General features: G+C 42.0%; 1 protein-coding gene across 1 annotated transcript in view; it reads right to left on the reverse strand.

Annotated features, from left to right (window-relative positions):
* The window catches only part of LOC126259947 (glycosyltransferase 25 family member), an 846623-nt gene that overhangs the window by 195603 nt on the left and 625515 nt on the right, over positions 1 to 25505 (reverse strand). The gene's annotated exons all lie outside the window — the stretch shown is intronic.

Genomic DNA, 25505 nt, shown 5'->3' on the forward strand with positions numbered 1-25505 from the left:
TGTAGCAGTCAGGGCGAATAGGCTTAGATGGTGGGTCACGTTACACGCATGGGAGAAGCAATGTTACCCAAGAGACTCATGGGTTCAGCAGTAGAGGGTAGGAGGATTCGGGATAGACCAAGGAGAAGGTATCTGGATTCGGTTAAGAATGATTTTGAAGTAATTGGCTTAACATCAGAAGAGGCACCAATGTTAGCACTGAATGGAGGAATTTTATAAGGGGGACTATGCTCCAGACTGAACGCTGAAAGGCATAATCAGTCTTAGATGATGATGATGATAATGTGCCGTGCTATTCCGTGCAGTTAAATATGGTAACAACTGCGTCAATAGGAAACTTGAAATAAATTGTCTGCTTGAACAAAATATATGAAAAGCTGAACTCTATGAAATAGTAAAATAATACGAACAAGAGGAAGAACGGTATTTTCATAATTTATTGATTAGCAAAGAAACACGTCGCAAAAAGCTACACGTCCTTCAAGGTACTGCTGCCACCTCAATGTCGCTAAACTTGTCTGGGCTTAAATTAAAGCACATGTCGTGGAGCAAAAGGAAACATACGTTGCGACGTATGGAGCGCGTATATCGCCACATGAGGTCACTACGAATGAAAGCTGCAAAGCAAGTGTGGTTGTGACGACAGCATATCAGCCTGATTATGATTATATTAGTGTTTCCATCCTCCAGCAAGAAAATTGTAAGTAATATCTGACCTCGTTATTTCATACCGTAATTTGTGTACCTTGTTCTTCTTTGTGTGGGTAAAGAAGCTAACACTGATTATATACGAACATACACTATGTGATCAACAGTAAAAACATACATTTTTCATATTTGGTGCGTTGTGCTGCCACCTTCTGTCAGGTACTCCATATCAGCGACCTCAATAGTTATTAGACTTAGTGAGAGAACAGAATGGGGCGCTCCGCGAAACTCACGGACTTCTAACGTGGTCAGGTGGTTGGGTGTCACTGTGGTCATACGTATTTACGCGAGATTTCCACACTCCTAAACATCCCTAGGTCCACTGTTTCCGATGTGATAGTGAAGTGGAAACTGAAGGGACACGCACAGCACAAAAGTGAACATGCCGACGTCGTCTGTTGACTGACAGAGACCGCCGACAGTTGAAGAGGGTCCTAATGTGTAATAGGCAGACATCTATCCAGACCATCACACAGGAATTCCAAACTACATCAGGATCAACTGCAAGTATTACGACAGTTAAGCAGGAGGTGAGAAAACTTCGATTTCATGGTCGAGCGGCTGCTCATAAGCCACACATCGCGCCGGTAAATGCCAAATGACGCCTCGCTTGGTGTAAGGAGTGTACACATTGGAAGTTTGAACAGTGGAAAAAGGCTGTTTGGAGTGACGAATCACGGTACACAATGTGGCAATGCGATGGAAGGATGGGGATATGGTAAATGATCGGTGAACGTCATCTGCCAGCGTGTGTAGTGCCAACAGTGAAATTCGGAGGCGGCGGTGTTATCGTTTGCACGTGTTTTTCATGGAGGAGGCTTGCACCCCTTGCTATTTTGCGTGGCACTATCACAGCACAGGTCTACATTGATATTTTAAGCACATTCGTGTTTCCCATTGTTGAATAGCAAAATCGGGGACGGCGATTGCATCTTTCGACACGATCGAGCACCTGTTCATAATGCACGGCCTGTGGCGGAGTGGTTACACGACAATAACATCCCTGTAATGGACTGGCCTGCACAGAGTCCTGACTTGAATCCTATAGAACATCTTTGGGACATTTTGGACCGCCGACTTCGTGTCAGGCCTCACCGACCGACATCGATACCTCTCCTCAGTGCAGCACTCCGTGAAGAATGGGCTGCCATTCTCCAAGAAACCTTCCAGCACCTGATTGAACGTATGCCTGCGAGAGTGGAAGCTGTCATCAAGGCTAAGGGTGGGCCAACACCATACTGAATTCCAGCAGTACCGATGGAAAGCGCCACGAACTGGTAAGTCAGTTTGAGCCAGGTGTCCGGATACTTTTCATCACACAGTGTATCTTGTATACTGTCGGCAGCTTTTTGCAGCACGCTGTTAAAAGCTGCCAACAGGACTGCTATACAACAGCGATCGTCTGAAGCCGAATGAGGAATACGAGGGTGTGCTGAAAAGTAATGCCTCTGGATTCTTTACATGAAAACTCTTGAAGCTTTTTAAATAAAACAAACGTTATTAACATTTTACATCTTTACTCTTCAATTCTACGTGTATTTATTTTTCAACATAGTCACACTGGTGACGAACACACATCTCCCAACGAGAGATCAATTTGTTGATACCGTCACTGTAGAATGTTTGTTTGACTTTGTTGACGGAGCGACAGTCTCACTTCTACTTGCACCGCTTCATCACCAACAAATTGAAGTCCTCGAAGGTGTTCTTTCGGATCTGGTGCCAAAAGAAAATCGAATGGAGTCAAGTACGAACTGTATGGATGATGATTGAGGACAGTGAATCCAAGGTGTCTGATTGTTGCAGATGTCGCAGCGATCGTGTGTGGTCTGGAATTATCATGCTAAAGGAGAGGGTACTCCATGACTGGAAAACTCTTGTAATTCGAAACTCGAATACAGCATGCTGTTTCTCACGCATCTACATAGTTTACGTTACAGACAGCCATGTCACACGCTACAATTCGAAGCTCTCAAGCGGCAGAGGGCTGTAAATACGTATACATGAAGAATAGAGTTGCAAAATCTTAATAACCTTTGTTTTATGTAAAAAGCTTTAAGTGTTTTCACATAAAAAATATGGAGGCATTGCGTATCAGCACGCCCCCATAGTTCAAATGAGACTGACCCCTTCTTATGCTACGTTACCACGGGGCGCGATTAAGGAAACGTATCACCCTCTCGTTTTAACTTTCACGCATTTGTGGGCGTGACCCCACCCGTCATGTCATGGGTTGTTTTCAAGGACTAAGTACCTATGGAGAAGTGACCAAGTTCATAGGGGGAAGAATATGGACGAGCTACTAGCACAAAGTAACATTGTCATTTCAGTATTTGAGGCGTTTTATGAGCAAAGAATGAACCGGGTGGTTTCACCGATAGCAAAGCTAAAGAAAGGATGATGGTGGATTCTAAATAGGATATCAGGGCCATATTATTTTATTGACAGGAAACTCATTAGTAGGTAACCAGATGATTTCAAGAAGATACTACTCCTGTCTGAACACCAGTTCGATTAACTTATGAAAGGCGTTTCACCATCGAATTCCAGATCTGATACTGATAGGACACAGGCAGTAACTGAAAAAGGAAAACAACAACAGCAACAACTTCGACGTATTGCTGACGTGGCGAAAACCTGACAGCTTAGACATGAGTCGTGAGCCCTAACGCTTTTCGGTAATGCCATAGGATCTGTCACGACGTTTCGTTCATAATCTACGAATACGTGGCTCAAGCTAGCTTGTCTCACCCCGTGGAAATGAACCTTTACGCATAATATTTCGACGATAGGCCTAATTGTGGTGCGAATGAAGTTCATAAGTGTGCTCTCTGAGAGACCAACCCGCTGGACACCTAAAAATATACCACCGATCAATCACATCGAGAAAACTTCAGACAGCCTATATACGCAATGCGTGATTGCCCAATTATAATGCGCGACAAATCTGAAAGAAAATTCATATGTTTCAGCTTTTGTTATTTTTTTGTGTCATTAAAAGACAATATGAACGTCTACAAAATATTTTCAAATTATTTACACAGTATAGAACAAAAGTTCACCGTGGCTAGAGTGTTAACAATAGATAACTGAAAACTACATCGTGCAATGGAATTCCGCCTCTGTAGCTGAGCAGCCTGACTACCATGTAGAGGACTCAGATTCAGTTCCCAGGTCCGCAAACGATGTTTTTTTCTTTGTGACAAGACTGAAATGAGGTCCACGCAGCCTTATGAAGCCAACTGAGCACTAGAATGAGAAGTGGCCGCTCCAAGGTCTCCATTTAGAAGAAAATGACACGACGGCAGGTCAGCATCGCGTCGCTCTCTGGGCAGTGTTACTTTTGTTGTACAGTGAAATAATTATCGTTACCCCATATCTTCTAACAGGATAACAGATCCTATACCCGTCGCTGGCAGCACGTCTAAAAAACACCGTATTGTCCAGTTCTTCTTTGCTATGGATGACGTAAAGCTTTACTAGTGCAGAGCAGTTTATATTCAATACTGCTCATGACAGTTAAGTGGTATTCATCTTTAACGTTCACTGTACCTCTCAAGCGTCGATCCAAAACGATGTCCAACGCCCACTGATACCTGACTACGTAGTGGGTCAGGAGTCAGTGTCACTCACCGGTATTGTTAAATGGCTGTTGAAAAGCCCGAAGAACAAAAACAAAGTATAACAGTTTGCGTAGGACTAAACGAATTACGTGATTTCTCCAGTGGGGCTGACTACCGATCTACAATGGCTGTTGTACACCTATCATCCACACCATGTACACAACACACCGCCCTTCATCGGCAGTGAGACAACACACCGAGCCATGCCCATTGCACTCACAGAATTAGAAAATTTTCCGCCTTAGATGCGAACAACAGGCCACTTCATTACTATAATCGTTGCAGATACTTCCTGGTGATTGAAATGAATTCAGGGCCCACACCGGTCACTCCAATTTATACTGAAGCGCCAAAGAAACTGGTATAGTCATGCGTATTAAAATAAAGAGGCATGTAAACAGGCATAAAACGCCTGTATAAGACAAGTGTCTGGCGCAGTTGTTAGACAGATAACTGCTACAACAAGGGCAAGTTATCAAAATTTAAGAGAGTTTAAACGTGGTGTAACAGTCGGCGCACAAGCGATGAGACAAACCATCTCCGAGGTAGCGATGAAGTGGGGATTTTTCGGTACAAACATTTCAGAGTGTTCTGTGAATATCAGGAATCAGGTAAAACATCAAATCTCCGACATCGCTACGGGCGGAAGAAGATCCTGCAAGAATGGGACCAACGACGACTGAGGAGAATCGTTCAACGTGACAGAAGTGCAACCCTTCCGCGAATAGCTTCAGATTTCAATGCTGGGCCATCTACAAGTGTGAGCGTGCGAACAATTCAACGAAACGTCATTGAAATGGGCTTCCGAAGCCGAAGGCGCACTCGTCTATCCTTGATGGACTGCACGACACAAAGCTTTACGCCTCGCCTGGGCCCGTCAACACCAACATTGGACTGTTGATGACTGGAAACATGTTGCCTGGTCGGGCGAGTTTCGTTTCAAATTGTATCGAGCGGATGGACGTGTACGGGTATGGAAACAACCTCATGAATACATGGACGCTGGATGTCAGCAGGGGACTGTTCAAGTTGGTGAACGCTCTGTAAAGGTATGGGGCGTGTACAGTTGGAGTAATATGGGACCCCTGATACGTCTAGATACCGGTGACGCCTACCTAACAATCCTGTCTGATCACCTGCATCCATTCATATTCATTGTACATTCTGGCGGACTTGGGAAATTCCAGCAGAACAATACGACACCCCAAACGTACAGAATTCCTACAGAGTGGCTCCAGAAACACTCTTCTCAGTTTAAATACTTCCGATGGCCCTCAAACTCCCCGGACATGAACATTATTGGGCACATCTGGGATGCCTCGCAACGTACTGTCCTGAAGAGATCTCCACCTCCTCGTACTATTACGGATTTATGGACAGCCCTGCACGATTCATGGTGTCAGTTCCCTCCAGCACTACGTCAGACATTAGCCGAGTCAAAGCCACGTCGTGTTGCGGCACTTTTGCGTGCTCGTGGGGGCCCTACACGATATTAGGCAGGTGTACCAGTTTCTTTGGGTATTCAGTGCAGTTTTCTGCTGCTTCCGTTAATCAAACCACTTGTATAACATAATAGGTAACTTCAAAAGGACACGACTTACTTTTTACCTAATCAAGCGAAGTGACATTGACAAAATATAGTCTTAGCATGTATAAATAAAGATACGACGTAGGTGCGAGCAATGGCTCTTTGGCGGTGACAAAATGCAGTTTAAGTAGTTGTTCTCGAGGATGCAGAAAACGCGGCGACCACTGATTCTAGTGGAGTCATATTGATCCACAAAGTATAAGTAAAATAATAATTACGATATCAAACTACTATAAAATAGTGTACACAAAATGTGGTAGCAGAAAGTCTACTTATATTAAGAATAGAAGCGTGTTTAGTTAAGTCGATTTCAAAGACGAGTTAAGGGATTTCTTCCCAACAATCTCTCAAAAATTTATTAAACATCTGACACTGTGTGTAGTAAAGCAAATCTGGGTATACCCAAATTGTGGGCTGCTGTCCAAGGTTCAAACAGTGTGCACTCAACTACAGTGCAGCACATAAATAAACGTACGACGCACATTCGTGGGTTCACTCTCTAGGGGACAACGACACATCAAAGAGTTGTGTTCTTTCAGAACGTGAGTTAACAGTATTGTATTCCCCCTGTGTGATTAGAAGCCTGAGCCACATCTGGATGGTTTATTTCACCAACTTCTGCCTTTTTTTTTCACTTCCAGCAACAAATCCTCTCAAAGAGACGCGATGAAAAGGGATTAAAATATCTAAGGCACACTTTTTAATTTGCTGTAGGCAAATGAGGATACCCTTGACAGAATGTAAAATATTTGCCTGCAAAATACAGTAAAAATGACTGTTGGATACATATACTGGATGACTTCGAGTGCACTAAGGGAATTGTGGCGGATCAGGAACTTTGCAGCTCGAATGCATACAATCTGTCTCAGTGCCCCAAGATCGCATGTACCTCCACATTATGAACTATGAACTCACTCTGTGTGTGTGTAACTTGAACGTACAGCTACACCATAACGCTGAGCAGTGCTTGGAGCCGTAAGTCACAATAGATATGTAACGATGGTACTGGAATAATGTGCTAACAGATAAATGAAATATGTAGTCGTCCATCTCTTTAGAGGACTGACCCTTATCTAGGTCACCTTAACATTTTTCTTTGTATGGGTACGAATGGTTTTATGGCATATCGATGGCTGACAAAATGCATTTACATGCTGGTTTAACAGCCGAGTGGAATGATTGTTCCTGAAGACCAAACAAGAAGCTGTACGCTTGACTCCCCTTGAGGAGTCGCCATCTTATGGACAATGGGGGCCCATCATCGTCAGCAAAGAGGAGAGTAATGGATCACGTCATTTAGATGGATGGCATCGTTGATCTTTGTGCAGAGGGCTTTTGACACGTTATGAGTAAGGCTTGCACAAAAACTTCATGAAACTGAGGGGTAAAAAGAGCATTCTACCTCCAGAGAACTATGGCAGACGCATCTAAGGACTTTCAGTGCCCTGATGGGCAGTGATTACAAATTCCTCCGACGAGCAACAAATATTAGGCGGAGGATTGTTTCTCAAGTGCCATAACTTTAATCATTAACGATTTGCCGGTTGATACTATACTTGTCTCTTCGCTTGTAATTATTCACAGGAAACCGCGAGTGACCGGTAGGTTATCAAAGCATTTAACGACGTAAAGCTTTAAGCTGGTTTCCCCATTTTTCATGAAGTTAAGATGTTAGCCTCCACTTGAACCTTCTATGTGCAGAATCTCGCATATTCATCACCTAACGTGACGTCAGATATGGCATGTGAGCTCTCTTTATTTTCGCTATGCGCTGAAGAGTGTATTCGTCACGAAGTACGGTAAGTCGACGAGTGAACTAACGAACTTTACCGTCTGCTATTGACTCATTATCAGTGTCATTACCATTGGATATCTGAAAAATCGTTTCAGTCTTTTGTAACGTCTGCATGGTTGAGTTGTTTACGAGGCACGACAACTCATTGACCGTGTGTACGATGTACACTGGTAATATCAGGCATCGGACGTGGACTTCCATTTCCTTCAGCGGCCCTAAAAGCTCCCTTCAAGGCAAGGACTGGGCTGTCTGATACGATCCATCCCATTTGCGATAGTTTCTTGGAAACAACGAAAAGCGTGTGTCACTACAGTCAGTATGAAATTACCCGGCGGTACGCGCAACAGCGCTTTCGGAGCCCAGTTTCTATTATTATTATTATTATTATTATTATTACTATCGGGTTTACATCAGAACCCTCAAACAAAAATGCCAAATAGTTCGATGAAAGCACAGGTCACAATCCTCTACATGAAGATTAACATATTCTGAGCCAAACGTAATGACCAGAATAACCTTCTCCATGCCAACCAGCACAGGTTCCGGAAACATCGATCATATGAAACACAACTCACTTTTCTGACATGACATCCAGGAAACTACGAAACAAGGCAATCAAGCAAACGCTGTATTTCTTGATTTCCGGAAAGCATTCGACTCAGTACCAAACCCGCGCTTATTCTCGAAAATACGGTTGCACGGCATATGACTGGATAGGTGATTTCGTGGTAAGGAGGACGCAGCATGTTACGTCGCGTGGCGAGTCAACGGCAGATGCAGAAGTAACCTCAGGGATGCCCTTGGGTAATGTGGGACCCTTGCTGTTAATGTTGTATAAGGTGCGATCAAAAAGTTCCCGTTCGAATGCCGTACAATGCTAAATCGGTATGCCGATCAGGCAAAATCGCCTTGAGCAGTGAAGCAAGCTCTTGGTTGTATCTGATCCTCCATTCCCCCGTATCTGCATCCAGAACTGGACCGAAGATCTTCCGAAGCACTTTTCTCTCAAAAACTGAGGCTCAGCACCAATAGAAAACTTTTTAATATTAAATGAGTAAGGGACACCCATGACGTGACATATATGTAAGCAGCAAAGCCCCAACTATTTCTTGACGCAGATATTGAGCAGACATATTACAAGAGATTGTTTCGGCTTCGCGGGTCATCCATTACGCACACTTTAAACGGCAAAACTAAATACGAGAAAAGGGCCGTTTCATAACAGGCACAATTTAAAAGAAAGTGTTATTTTGCTTTACTGGGGCATAAATTCCGGGTCAAAAGGAATGTTGGTCGACGTCGTCAACAAATGCTGAAATAACGGGGCAAAAGGCGACCGATGTTAGGATAAATATTCACAAAAGTACCAGTACGAATTGAATGACTCATCTCCTATCTTACACATTCTGTTTGAATAAAAGAGAATGCACAAGAATAAGAGCACTGAGTGGACTGAGACCCGGTTTACAGCTTGAAGGGACAAAGACGTCGCTAGGCAAACAAACATCTGCTCCTGGCACAGGGGCAGACTGGAAGGAATGTTTACGGGCACAAATGTGTTGCAGACGCCTGACGGAACTGTTGTTCACCCTTGTGCAAATGTTTTTCTTATTAGTTATATTGGTCGGTTGAGTAGCTTCTCACACAGCTGTAATGCCACTCGGCCACAGCTGCAACTCGAAATTTGAGGCCTTTATTGTGTGTGTTGTTTGGAGAAGGAGACCAGACAGCGAGGTCGTCGGTCTCATCGGATTAGGGAAGGACAGGCCTTTGAAAGGAACTATCCCAGCATTTGCCTGGAGCGATTTAGGGAAATCACGGAAAACCTAAATCAGGATTGCCGGACGCGGGATTGAACCGTCGTCCTCCCGAACGCGAGTCCAGTGTCTAACCACTGCGCCACCTCGCTCGGTGAGGCTTTTATTCAGGTCAATAACTCGTCGCAATATCATGTAGGAGCGCACACAGAATGGTAATATACTTACAAAATATGAGGGTAATCATTGAGTATTACCGAGTGAAAACGTTTAACACGAAACGGAAACGACATATTGTCCTTTTTTTCGTGTTAGACGACGCCAGAGGAAAAAAACTATATTTTCGATCCATACATATTTCATTACAGTATCTTAATCACAACTGCTACTAAAATCTTTTCTTGTAGGTACAGTTGGTGACAGGATTCGCGAAAGCCCCTTGCCTTATCGTTAAGCTCAACTCCACTGTTTTGCTGTCTGTTACACTGCATAAGATGCAAGCAGACGAAATGCTACTGTATACAGGTGTGAAGTCGAAAAACTGTCCAAGCATTGTCAGACTGTTTCTGATAAAGTGAGAGACTATAATGCTGCTGTTTAATTTACCTCTTGTATTGATCTCTTGTGCTCAATAACCTAACGAAAAAATGTTTAGTATGCACTTTACTAATGCAAATGTATTAAAACTTATCATGGTAACGTTACGAAAAACGAGTCTTTTTTTAATCAGACAAAGTCGCGAATGATCAGGATAATATGCACTTTCGGCTTTGGAACTGTAAGTGTCAACGTTCTGTCGATAGTCAAGCTGAAGTTGCGTTAGAGGAAGAACTACTATCGGAGTATGAACATGTAGCAGTAGAGGTGGATACACAACGGAATCCAGTTAACAGATCATTCAGTGCCACAGTTAAGTCAATAAAAGAAGCAGACAAAACACACATTATCGAAAGTACAATTCTGCACAGTTTCCACCTTTGGATCTATAGCGTACAGGATCAACGTAGTGACAAAACTTAAGGGAGACAAGTTGCTTTAAGAGTTCTCTACTGATTATCGACCTGCCTGCTAATAGTTCTTTTTTACAGAAGACGAAAAAAACTTGTCTCCAGCTGGATGGGAACCGAAAACTGACACATTCTTCCCCTTGACGATCGAGCACTTTGTTGCTGAGTTGGCATACAACCGCAACAGACATGGGTCTATTGTTATCCTGATTATGTGTAGGACGGAGAATTCGCAGCGTGCAGTAAATGGCGAAGTAAGGTGCAGTTCCTGTTGGAGCGAACTTCCTGGACACAGAAACATAAATCTGCTACGTCTAAGTCACTCCTTAATTGAGAATCATCCAGTGTGTATAAGCTACATGAAAAAAAAAGTTAAGTGAATTTTCCAGGATGATTCTGAACAACTCCAGGAAGGAAAAATACACGGTCATGTAGTTGCTAAGCATATTCTACAGTGTTGTCAATTCTCCATTAGATTAGCGGCAGGCATAATACGTTTGCTCATCCGATGTGTTACTTCAGCTGGTTAGCGCTGGGGTAACGCACACTTCGAGGATGCGCTGGCGCCGGCTGTCTCTCCGAACAAAAATATCTAGTATATGGCAGCGCGTTTTATTCGCATTTCTGTAATTGTGGCTTGGGTCTAAAGCGTGATTATGAATAATATCCAGATGAGCCACTCCAACTAGAGCATCATGGAGAGTTGTAGGACTCGCCTTGGTAGTTCAAGGGTGTACTATACAAAGGAGGCAGTTACTCGGGTAGCAGAGTACTTGGGGAGTACACGTGAGACTCTTAGGGGTTAGTTTGAAGTACTCTGATGAACACTTGTCAGTCGACTTGCAGTCCGCGCTCAGAGTAAAGTCAACTGTCAAAATTTTATCAGTAAATTGTCGAAGTATTCGTAACAAAGTTCCCAAATATACTGCCCTCCAGGAAATTTGTCACGCTCAAATTATTCTCAGGAACGTGAGCTGGCTGAAACCTGAAGTACAATGCTCTGAAATATATAGCAAGTCATAGAACGTACATCGGAAAGACATTAGACGCCACAGGGGGGGGGGGGGTTCATTACAGCCCACAAAAATATTGTCTCTGATGAGGTCGATTTTGAGTGTGACAGTGAAGTTATCTGGACGCATGTAACAGATCTAGGTGAAATCAAGTTACTTTTTGGATGTTCCACCAGACTTCGCCGTGACAGGTGTAGAGTCCTTCAAAGAAAGTGTATGTTCAGTAACGCGGAAATACCTAGTTCAGATAATGTTAGTCGGAGGCGACCTTAACCTATCGAATTAGACTGGGATGTATATGGATTCATTGCAGGGGATACGGACAGGCAATCCAACGAAGTACTTTTGAGGAAGTTTGCCGAAAACCGTCGTGGGCAGCTAGTTCGACAGCCCACACGCAACGGAACTATTTCAGAGGTTGTAGCTATAAACAGACTTAGGCCCCTTACACACTCGCGATTTGGTCGCGCGACTTGCCCGCTAAGCGGAGTTGCGTCCGTCCTTTAACACGCAGTTCCCTAGTTAAATTGGGTTGGACGATGCACAGAGCACCACGCCTGTAAGAAGCCGCTATGCTGCTAGTGTACGAGACAAATCTGCTGATTATTTTTGCCAGCAGTGAAGGTGCTCTTACTTGGCAAATGAGCAACATATAAAATGTATTCTAATTTTTATAAAAAAAAAACAGCCTAGAGCGCAAACTTTTCAATTTATTAACAACTAGTTTCAATCCATAGGTGAATCATCTTCAGATAATACCACAGTTGGCGTGGAGTGGAGCAGGTGCTACGGATGCCTCCAGGTGCTGTTACTTCTTATGAAAATTGAAACAACAATTCGCCATTTGTTGTAATGTCTTGCCCTTGATAACCTCAAATTAAAAACCTTTCTTTTCTCTGTCAAATTTTTTCCACTGTGCGGACGTTGCATGTTTTCTTCAATTGCAAATGCTTCATGTCCAACAAAGCAGAGCCGGCCGCGGTGGTCTAGCGGTTCTGGCGCTGCAGTCCGGAACCGCGGGACTGCTACGGTCGAAGGTTCGAATCCTGCCTCGGGCATGGGTGTGTGTGATGTCCTTAGGTTAGTTAGGTTTAAGTAGTTCTAAGTTCTAGGGGACTTATGACCTAAGATGTTGAGTCCCATAGTGCTCAGAGCCATTTGAACCATTTTTGAACAAAGCAGAATGGAAGAGGTTCACCCGAGTCAGTCAAAGGTCGAGGCTCTGGCAAATTTAAATATTGTCTTTCATTCTTTTGTAAAGCTCACTGTTTTTGTAAATTTGTGAGTCCCCACTTTTGCCATATGAACCTACATCTATGAATGTAAAGTAATAATCAGCATCACAAACTGCTAGTAACACTATTGAGAAAAAGTGTTTGTAGTTATGATATAAAGAGCCACTGTGTTCAGGTTTTAACAGTTCTTACATGCTTTCCATCAATTGTACCAAGACAGTTCGGAAAATCAGCATACACTTTAAATTTTTCTGCTATATTAATCCAACCTCCTCCTGATGCAGGTGGCTTACATATCCTTTGTAGATTATCTCATATCTCGTGACAAGAGTCTCGTACGATTTTTGATATGGTTGAAATGCCACATTTGAAGGAATAATGTAGGCCTGTAAATGTACAGTCTATATGTAGCAAGGAACCTGAAATCAGAGACTTTTGTTCTTTGCAGCAACACAGTTACAGAAGAAGTGGAAGAACACTCGTGACTGTTACACAAGAGAACTCAACAAGAGAAAAGCTTCAAAAAGTGGTTCTCCTGCAGAAAACCAGAAAAATATGTATATTTCGATATGCTTAATTTTTTATCACCTGTAACTGCTACTAAACCACCAGAGTTGGAAGAACCTTATGCACATACTGATGACACAAATAATTCTGATGTAGTTGCCTCCAGTACCTGTAAGATACAAAAGATGACAGACGAGGAGAAATTATTTCAGGTACTTGCATTAAACATCAAGAAAAAAACGCATCAATGGCCGAAGCAGATGACCCTGACAAACATTTTCTACTACATTATTAGATGATTTGAAACCTGTGCCACAACATTTGAAAATGGACGCTAAATTTGAAATAATGTCAGTTTTGAGAAGTACAGTAGGTCTTACAGTTCACTAGACAACTATAATTTTCAGTTCACTTCACAAATACCAATGCCTATATACTCAAATTCACCCATAACTGTTTCTGTATCTAATCGAAGCCCATGTACATCAAATCGTGATGCCACACTTCCATCTGTATCATCTGATTGGTCAGTGGTCACTGATTTATTCTCTGGGTAGCGAAATGTCACAGTTTTGGCTTACTGTACTTTAATATTACACATTGGAGTAAATTACTGGTAATCCTACTTTAAAAATAAAGTTATGTGTAAAATAACCATTTTATTTACCTTATAGTAAACATTAGTCTTTCATCTGGTGAAATACTGTTTCTCATTTGCGTATTTTGCTTTGTGAGATTTGGCCTCAGCATAACACATAATTCATCAAAAGATGTCAGAGACATTCTGAAATAATTCATGAATTTAGCAGGGTTTTCTCTTAATTCGTAATAAATTGTGAAAAAAATGTCTGTGTTTCTCTCGAGTATTCAGTAGAGGATGAATCCAGTATTTTCTTTGACGTCGGTGGCTTCTCTATTTCCTTTTCAACAACAGAGCGAAAAGCAACACTTCCTCGTCAGAATCCATTTCGCAACTGGCTGGCACAAGCACGCAGACAGCTCCCGCCACAGAGCTGCTGCCGCGCGGTTGAGCCGCGTGCCTGGCGATTCAGTTGCACGGTTCAGCCGCGCGATAGTCGCACATTGCAGCGATTGAATCGCGGCGACGAAATCGCCAGTATGAAAGCAGCTTTAATCTTATCGATGGTGTCAGTATAGAGACAGGGATTAGTGATCTGATATCATAGCGACAGTGGTTATTAAAGTTAACATATCTGCCAAGAAGGCTAGTAGAGCATTTTTGCTAGAAAGAGCAGATAAGCAGTTGCTAGCATCACACGTAGACAACGAAACGATTCCATTTAGTTCCAGTGTGATGGAAGTAGAGGAATGCTGGACAAAGTTTAAACGGATTGTAAACTGTAGATTAAGGACGGAAACGACGCACCGTGGTTTAGTACAAAAATTCGGAACATGCTGAGGAAAGAAAGACTGTTGCACTCTCGGTTCCATAGAGAACGCGCAAATGACCAGAGGCAAAAGTTGGCAGAGATTCGTCCGTCTGTAAAAAAAATCGATGCGCGTACCGTACAACATAGGAACGTGTACGTTGTCTTCGACGGCGAGCCTTCATGAGAGACAAGGATATCGGCAGGAACGTCCCAGGGAAGCGTGACAGGGCCGCTGTTATTCCTTATATACGTATGATCCTGACAAACAGGGTGAGCAGCATTCTACAGTTATTTGCTCATGATTCTGAGGTCTACAGGAAGGTGGCGTCTTTGAGTCACTGCAAGAGAGTGTAATATGATTTACACAAAATTTATCGATGGTGTGACGTTAGATCTAAATGTAGAAAAATGTAAATTAATGAAGATGAGTAGGAAAACAAACCCGTAATGTTCAAATACAGCATTAGTGATGTGCTATTTGACACATTAAGATCGATTAAATATCTAGGCGTAACGTTACAAAGCGATATGAAACGGAACGAGCAAGAAACGATTCTAGCGGAGAAGGCGAATGATCGTCTTCCATTTATTAAGAGAGATTTAGGAAAGAGTGGAACATCTGCAAAGAAAACCACATATAGGACACTACTACGCCCCATGCTCGAGTGTTTGCAACGCCCACCAAGTCGGATTAAAGGAAGACATCGAAGCAGAGTTGCTAGATTTGTTTCCGGTAGCTTCGATCAACAAGCAAGTATTACGAAGATGGTTTGGGAACTCAAGTAGGAATCCTTGGAAGCAGGGCGACATCCTTTTCCAGGAATACTATTGAGGAAACTTAGATACCGGCGTTTGATGCTGAATGCAGAACGATCCTACCGCCGCCAACATATATTTCGCGTAAGGACCACGAACATAAGATAAACGAAACTGGGACTCGTACAGAAGCATACAGACAGTCGTTTTTCCCTCGTTCTATTTGTGAGACTCCACAGATCGTGCTCTAGTGGCTAGCGTTGTTGCCTCTGGATCACGGAAGCCCGGGTTCGATTCCCGGCCGGGTTGAGGATTTTCACTGCCCGGGGACTGGGTGTTGTCCCCATCATTTCATCATCATCATTTATGACAGTGGCTAGATTGGATTGTATAAAAATTGGATGGTGTCAAAAATTTGGACTAAGGGTGCTCTTGACTGCGCAGTGGAGCGCCCCAGAAAGCAAACATCATCATCATCTACTTGTGAGTGTAACAGGAAGAGAAATGACTACAACGTACTCTCCGCGACGCACCGGACAGTGGCTTGCGGGGTATATATGTAAATGTAGATCATTAATAATGACCAGGGGAAATTATTTGGTTGGGTCACTATTCAGTAGCTATCCAAGCAATATTTGTTTTTCTGCCTCAAGCAAACAGCAAATTGCAAGCGATTCGATTTTTTAACTTTACCAGAAGCTATTAATACAATGAGTAAATAAAATTCATTTTAACAGCATACAGTTAAAAACGGTTTTTCTTTTGAATGCTTTCATTGGCAGCATCCCTAATACCTAACACATAGGCACAGACAACATAACACTGACCACAAAACGTGAACATCCAGAAAGAAATATCATAATCTGTGACTTTCATATAGCCTCAGATCATGTAAAACAAGGAACAAATAGTGCCTATAGTAACTTCTCGATGATGTTTCCGAGATATATTTTAAAAGCATTATTAATTAAGCCATTCCAGTAGTTTCCAAGATGATATGAAATTACAATTAGCGTTGTCCCGAAGCAAAACTGTCAATATTTCTACAAAAACCAAAGGAACCAAAAGTGTGATTACAATATAAATGATAGTGATGATTTGTCAATAAAAGCGAAAAATCACCTGATGAATGAGGTGTTCAATTTTTAGAGAACTTAAACAAAGAAGAACCAAATTAACAATAAGAGGCTACCTTGGGCGAGCGTGTGACATAATTTCTATACAGTACGTCGCAGTAGGCACATTTCGCTCGTGGTTTATTTCGCGGTTGCTTCACAGTAACGACATGTCTAGGCTATCAGATATTCATATGAAAATTACCGAAGAGTAATTGCTGAAACATACTTCTATGTTAAATATTGCGGAACTCGCGGCCGAATTTAGCTCAGTGGACAACGCTAATTGTAATTTCATTTCATCTTGGAAACTACTGGAAAGGCTTAATTAATAAGGCGTTTAAAATATAACCTGCAAACTATAATTTTCTGTTTTATGACTTCTAAATAACTAAAAAGTTGCGGGTCACATAAATAGCGAAAAACCAGAAGGACAAATAGAAATGGAGGCTGGACATCTCACGCTTTACTTAATTGTGGAACAATCTGAAAATGTTCAGCATTGGTAAGGCAACGAATTTAGGTGGAATGAGGTTCATGAAATAAGTTAAACATTTCCATATCACGAACTTGCAGCATGCTGCAGGTGAAAATTAGGTCCGCAACTTGTCTTGTAACTGAAATAAATGTTTGTAGCTTCTTCATAAGTTACATTGAGAAGAAATTTGAAAATTTGTGGTAAGGTCTTATGGGACCAAACTGCTGAGGTCATCGGTCCCTAAGCTTACGCACTAAGTAATCTAACTTAAACTAACTTTCGCTAAGGACAACACACACACCCAAGCCCGAGGGAGGGCTCGAACCTCCGACGGGGGGAGCCGACATTGAGAAGAATTCATTTTCTGTTTCTTGATGACGCCTAGTTTCGGACACGTGTGTCCATTTTCAAACGATCTGTGCTGTAAGCATGACATGCACACGCGATAGCCCATATATAGAAACTGTCCCTGCAGTAATAAAAGTGATACATGGCCGACTTAACAACAGCAAGTTGAACCACGTAGCACGTCCATCAGGCAGCTGCAGGGCGCTCAAACCGTAAGCGTTATGCGACAAGAAGATGCCTAAAAATACCAACAGATCAGTCAGTATGTTAACACACTTTGTAACTTCCCCTTTTATATTGATTGATTGTTAACGAATGATGCTCAGGCTCCGGCTAGCTCGTGGTAGAATGTTTGTGAGAAAAGTCACAAAAAAGAATTGTCTTGCTGCACTATATTTACGCCGAGTGCGTGTTAGTTGTACCGCCTTACTCAGATGAATATTTGCTTCCCGAGGTGTACGAGCCTAACTTCACGTAAATGCATACTAACTGAGATTATTTCCCTAATCATGATTAAAGTCTATATACATCCAGAGTTTATCTATGGAAGTTTACAATTCGCGTTAGCTAAATAGTCTGAATCAGTACGATAACCTTCCAGAGCGCCAAAGAATATCTATGAATGCTCCGCTCTGCTGATAATCTATGTTGTCGCACAGATAAATATTTCATGAGCACGTAATATTAAATCGGTTGAAAGAAATGTCAAACACTGTAAATTCACTTTATGTTGGTTTATTCTAGTCTATGCACATCCTATCATTGTCTTAAAGAAGTAACTTTTCTTTCAGATGGGTGGAATTAGTTACGTAAATTCAGCCAAACAGTTTACAGCAAGATCCAGATCACGCTAGTTACTTTAACGCAGTTGAGGTATATTCCTCACAGTTTACACTATTCATCACTTCCTATCAGTTGAACTATTGATTGTCTATCGCATTGGGTCTAAGTTCAGTCTTTCGTTGATAACTATCAAATTAAGACAGTATATTCTGTCATTTTCCTAGGTTGAATTACTTCATAGATATTTTCTAAGCTGCTGATTTACCGCTTTCAGTTTTTTATCATTTCTAGCAGATCGCAAATCTTCAAAATGTAACAAACAATCTCTATCGCCTACCAATATTACGTACGAGAGCACAAGTTCAATTACGCAAGGCAAGCGCCAGAAGCACATTAAGAATGTACAACTTTAGCTTCTGTATTTCGCAGTGTCCTCAAAGAGTACTGAGAAGGAGTATTCTCTGACGTCACTTGTTTACTCCGTGACCTACAAGTCTACTACCTTGCGATCTACTGCAATTTTATCTTGAAACTTATGGAACCTATTTTTTTTATTCTTTTTCAAAACATTAAGTTACTTTGCTACCAAGATTCCTTTCTATTTCTTTTTATATTACTTTATTTTCAGTCTACTTCCCACTAGTCATGCAATGTTAGTACAGAGGGACTTTGTTTTTCTTTTTATGAAATTTGGATCTACGGCTTGGGGCTTGTACTGGGGTAAGAGGACTAGATTTATATTTTTCATTTTTGCGTCCAAAGGGTAGCAGTATTACAACTTTCAGTAAATAACTGCCTGAACAAGCAATCCAGAATACGGTACAACAACATCTGGCAAACGGCGATTAACAGACTAAACCAAGAATCGACAGCGGATCTCAAGTTGATTCCGTATTTCTAGATTTCCGGAAAGATTTTGACACCGTTCCTCACAAGCGACTTCTAATCAAGCTGCGGGCCTATGGGGTATCGTCTCAGTTGTGCGACTGGATTCGTGATTTCCTGTCAGGAAGGTCGCAGTTCGTAGTAATAGACGACAAATCATAGAGTAAAACTGAAGTGATATCAGGTGTTCCCCAGGGAAGCGTCCTGGGACCTCTCCTGTTCCTGATCTATATAAATGACCTGGGTGACAATCTCAGCAGTTCTCTCAGGTTGTTCACAGATGATGCTGTAATTTACCGTCTAGTAAGGTCATCCGAAGACCAGTATGAGTTGCAAAGCGATTTAGAAAAGATTGCTGTATGGTGTGGCAGGTGGCAGTTGACGCTAAATAACGAAAAGTGTGAGGTGATCCACATGAGTTCCAAAAGAAATCCGTTGGAATTCGATTACTCGATAAATAGTACAATTCTCAAAGCTGTCAATTCAACTAAGTACCCGGGTGTTAAAATTACGAACAACTTCAGTTTGAATGACCACATAGATAATATTCTGGGGAAGGCGAGCCAAAGGTTGCGTTTCACTGGCAGGACACTTAGAAGATGCAGCAAGTCCACTAAAGAGACAGCCTACACTACACTCACTCGCCCTGTCAGAATATTGCTGCGCCGTGTGGGATCCTCACCAGATGAGATTGGCGGAGGACATCGAAAGGGTGCAAAAAAAGGACAGCTCGTTTTGTATTATCACGTAATAGGGGAGAGAGTGTGGCACATATGATACGCGAGTTGGGATGGAAGTCATTAAAACAAAGACGTTTTTCGTCACGGCGAGATCTATTTACGAAATTTCAGTCACCAACTTTCTCTTCCGAATGCGAAAATATTATGTTGAGCCCAACCTACATAGGTAGCAATGATCATCAAAATAAAATAAGAGAAATCAGAGTTCGAACAGAAAGGTTTAGGTGTTCGTTTTCCCCGCGCGCTGTTCGGGAGTGGAATGGTAGAGAGATAGTATGGTTGTGGTTCGATGAACCCTCTGCCAAGCACTTAAATGTGAATTGCAGAGTAATCATGTAGATGTATATGTAGAAGAATACTACAATTAAAACACTGGCGAGAACCAAGATTAAGTGTATTAAAATAACCAAGCTACAAACATAATTTGAGTAGATTTTAAATACCAATTTTGAGCTTCCCTTCCGGATTGAAATCCTGGTTCTATTAACAGTATAACTGCCAGATACCAGTACAGTGGGCCGTCTGGCCCACAGAGCCAATAAGGCTAAAAAAATCAGGTAAGGAATCTGGCCTTACAACATCCAAGGGAGCCAACACAGAAAATTTCACAGCTCTCCGGCAGTACATAGATCTGCCCAGACCACAATCTAGAACATAATTAAAAGAGCACACTAATCACACATGTTCATGACAGCGCCGGTAGCACCTGCGACTGCCGTCAAATTCCCACCGCTTGCACAAACGGTGACAGTAATAATGTTAGGCTTCATTTGGCAAGGAGAAACACTATTGAAACCATATAATAAAAAAGCTATCACAACAATCGTCACAGCCGGGAATCACAACTAAGATACTTTTCAGGAAAGCAAAACAAGGCGCTCAGTGAACACAGAAATGGGCGGTCTGGAACAGTTCCTGTAAGTGATACACGCCACACTAAGGGGGATCCAAACTTCGTGGAAAGCACAAATCCACAACTCAGGTAAGAATCACGGAGGCCAGGGAAGATATAACAGAACCCACTAACTCCGCCAAACTAGATCACACAACATGGCCCGACAGCAGGAAAGAGGTGCCCTTTGAGAGCATCAAAATAAGCTAATCCTAATAAAAATCGTTCCCATTACAACGGTTCCCTCGGAGGGAATCGGTCAAGACACCTGTCACCGGCACTTGACAACACAAGCCAGAGATTCTAATGCGTATCTAAATAGTTGAATATACTTTTCCTAATATTCTGCATATCGGATTGTGTGGAAACATTCATTGTCAAATTCGATGTTGACGTATTCTGCAAGGATGCTTTCTTTTGAGCTCTTAACGATCTCGGAAATATCGTCGTCCCGCGCAATGGGCGCTGTAAGCACATCACCATATAACACAAATTTATCCAGTGATTCTGCATGACAATTTATTCACTGAGAAAAATTTCCTAAGCGTGTTATTAAGCAACGCGTCAATTTCAATATATTCTGATTTTGGAATAGCATATAAATACGGTACATTGGAGAATCCCGTATGCAAAACCAATTTGGATTATTTATAACGCCAGCAAATTTCACGCAAAATGTAATATATGGAATATGTTCTTTTGCTTCAATTAGGAGTGCACATTTTCAGCGCAGTTGTTTTCAGTAGTAAAATTTCAAATATTATGAAAGCCTTTCCATGATCAAAATGGCTCTGAGCACTATGGGACTTAACATCTGGGGTCATCAGTCCCCTAGAACTTAGAACTACTTAAACCTAACTAACCATAGGGCATCACACACATCCATGCCCGAGGCAGGATTCGAACCTGCGACCGTAGCGGTCGCGCGGTTCCAGACAGAAGCGCCTAGAACCGCTCAGCCACAACGGCCGGCTTTCCATGATCACATGACTGTACACGTTTGTGGTGTTCGGACTAAAAATCAAGAAGTTGTATGACTACAACTTCGGAGTTGTATGGCGGTGGTTCATGCAAACATTTCTGTTCCTAACGTTTCGTCCATCTTTAGAGAAGCTACTGGATCGGCTGCGTAAGTTACGCGTAAGTAATTTCGGCAAGAATCAGTGGGACAAAGAACATCTCTGAAGATATCCAGTGCATCTCCAGACGAAACGTTAAGAATGGAAAAGTTTCATTGGTCACGACCAAACTACCAGGAAAATTCACAAGCAGTTAAGACATCCTGTTGTGACATCCTTCATTGTATGATAAGGCTTGTAGTTTTTTTTTTTTTTAGTTTAATATCGGCATATGCTGAACAATTATCAACAATAATTGCAACTTTAGAGTTCTCTCGTAAAATTTGGGTATATAAATTGAGAATGCCTTCCAGGCGGATAGGGCGCTGCGGCAAAGCAACGGCGAGCAATTCGAGCCCGGTTGCTACGCTTGTCTAGAATGGTTGCCTCAGCCGACTCGGCCCTCTGGACACGCTTTCCGTCAGATCCAAATTCCTACCTTCACGCTCGCCGCACCGGAACGATCCCCGGCCATGAACCTCCTAACTGCAAACTTCTGATTGCCGCAGGGTTTCCGGCGAAAAGTTTTCATCACGCCCATAGAACTATAATTGAATGGTGTCTGTTCTGTCAGTAAGGTACTATAGAACAAACGCTACTGGTATCTATGATTCATTACTTTACCTCTTAAGTGGAAAGTAGACTCATCACTGCAAACAAAGTTTCCAATGAAATCTTCATTTTTACCCAATGAATGTAACATTTCCTCACAAAAGTCCTTATGGCCAAATTTACGTCTTCTAGTTTCTGCAACAATGTTAATTTGCACGGTTTGAGATACAAATGCCTTCTTAACACACGGCAGACTATCACATATGGGACGCCCAGGTCGCCAGAAGCACGCCGGGTCAGTTTTGTTAGACTGTAACAAGGCTCTGCCTTTATTGCTCTACTTCTACGACATCATTCATATGTGTGTGACTTATCGAGCGGCCAATTTTTTCAAAATACTTACATCACTTGTGAATGATCGGAGGATCTTAACAGTAGTCGGTACGAAGCTTACGTTGCACAACTATCGCAGACTTTTTTTCTTAAAACCGAAACACACAGTGAGAACACTCGGGATCAGTGAAGGCAATCATCTCTGCTCCAACTGTCGCTAGCATTTGCTTGGTGTGATTCTGTACTAGCGTACTAAGTAAGCCGAAACGATCTATTTCCCGACAAAATTACGCCAAGATGAATTCTGCAAGTCATATAAAGATGGCTATTCCAAGTTGTACAGCCTTTTTAGAAACATTCTGTATGTGCTTCCGCTAGCTCTTGTTCATGCAGTGTTTCAATTTTGCATAGCATATGCAAGAAAAGATAATTCTCTGCATGAACCCGAATTTCTCTTATTTTACCCTCGCGGTCATTACATGAGATACGAGATACCCTTGATTCATACAGGACCGGAGGCTCTTGAAATTTTGAGAATAAGGGTTTCCGCGATGTCTCTGTCTCTTATTAATACTACCTGTCAAGAATGAGCATTCCATAAGAGCAAACCATTTGTGACTTTATCTGATGCATCTGATGTTGCTCGCACCTTAAGTGACCTGAATCTGTGATAGTGCAGTCAAATATATACGTCGGCTAGAATTGCGAATTAACATAATAATAAAATATGAAATGAAAGAGAAATGAATAATTAATAAACAAGGTTCTATTCTAAAGTCTGATATAGAGGATAAAAAATGGTTCAAATGGCTCTGAGCACTATAGGACTGTAACGTCTGAGGTAATCAGTCCCCTAGAACTTAGAACTACTTAAACCTAACCAACCTAAGGACATCTCACACATCCATGCCTAGACAGGATTCGAACCTGCGACCGTAGCGGTCGCGCGGTTCCAGACTGAAGCGCCCAGAACGGCTCGGCCACAACGGCCGGCGATATAGAGGATACAGAGAATTATGGTGAAAAATGTTTATTCCAGAATGTAAATCTTACATGAACGTAAAGTGATCCTATGATAGCCAGTTTTAATACAAACAGAAAGATAGCCTTATAAAATGCAATAAAGTTGCGTTGAGAGCGTTACAAGAATGACAGCAGAATCCCCAAGCAAAAAAGGCATCAAGACGTGTGAAAACTAAGTCTATTTCTTGCTCATAGTACACTAAAATAGTCGTCAGCTGAAAATAATTCAGAGTTCAGCATGACGATTCATACATTAACACATGAGAGATAATGAGTAGAAACTCATACTCTGTCTAACCTCACTTCTGAAATACAGGCAGAAAAGTTAAAGTTCTGCACTGGAGCACACTCAGACGTTGCGACAGTTAGAGTTCCTTCACAAGTTAAATTACTGTGGCGGCCATTCACCATCCAGAATCAGGCACCTACGTGACCGAATAACACACATTAACATGGTTAGGTCTGCCTTCCATCAGATTCCTTGAGCGCACCACTCAAAAAGTGTCTGTCTCCGCAGGACTGCAGCAGTGCTCCGCCATTGTCTAACTCCATTGGCTGAAAGCCATTCCCACCAAAATTACATCGTTCCTACGTTCTACAGACGTGAGTTGACTCGCCATGACCACTTTCTGCACAAAACTAATATATTATAACGACATTTAAACAAATAAATGTTCAACATTCTATCACTGTCAGGTCACTTACAATAAATACAAATAAAGGTTTGTTCATAATAAATACGCCAGCATTCTTTTGCAAGAGTACTCACATTAAATTACGACAAAAATGTTTTTAAATATCGTTTAGACAGTTATTTATGTCTGCTTGATAGAAGCGCTTCTGCCATGCTTATCAATAGCGATGTTAGATGTGATTCACCTCTTGAAAGTACTTTGATTATATTGACAGTAATTACATTGAAATAGAGTTATTGGCAAAAATTGTAACATTTTTCTTAAATAACTACAGAAGTATGATAAGATACGAGGTATTCATGCTACATTCAGTTGCTACGTTACTGTGGAGGATACGATGTCCTGGTAAAGATTTGCAGAATAAAAAACATATAAACGCGTAATAAATCAATAAAATAGATCCAGATACATAGCTTTCAGGAATGATAGCAATAGTGCAATCGTTTCATCTGTGATATAGTTTGTTTGAATCACGTGAAGCGTTTAAAAGTTAATTCTAATGTTCGCCATGAAAATATTTAGCCACTGTGATATACACACATCAAAAAAAGTTTTGCATCACCTCAGTTCAGAGAGTTCCGGAACCTGTACAGAAATTTGGAATAGAGATCAACATGAACATCATTTCCACCCTTTTCATTGCTCATGAAAACCACAAATTGCATGTTGTACAACCATACAAAGAGACCTTCAGAGGTGCTGGTCCAGATTGTTGTACACACCGGTACCTCTAATACCCAGTAGCACGTCCTCTTGCATTGATGCATGCCTGTATTCGTCGTGGCATACTACCCACAAGTTCATCAAGGTACTGTTGGTGCAGATTGTCCCACACCTCAATGGCGATTCGGCGTAGATCCCTCAGAGCGTTTGGTGGGTCACGTAGTCCATAAACAGCCCTTTTCACTCTATCCCAGGCATGTTCGATAGGGTTCATGTCTGGAAAACATGCTGGCCACTCTAGTCGAGCGATGTCGTTATCCTGAAGGAAGTCATTCACAAGATGTGCACGATGGGCCGCGAACTGTCGTCGATGAAGACGAATGCCTCGCCAATATGCTGCCGATATGGTTGCACTATCGGTCGGAGGATGGCATTCACGTGTCGTACAGCCGTTACGGCGCCTTCCATGACCACCAGCGGCGTACGTCGGCCCCACATAA

This window comes from Schistocerca nitens, chromosome 5, assembly GCF_023898315.1.
Source record: "Schistocerca nitens isolate TAMUIC-IGC-003100 chromosome 5, iqSchNite1.1, whole genome shotgun sequence".
Classification (NCBI taxonomy): Eukaryota; Metazoa; Arthropoda; class Insecta; order Orthoptera; family Acrididae; genus Schistocerca; species Schistocerca nitens.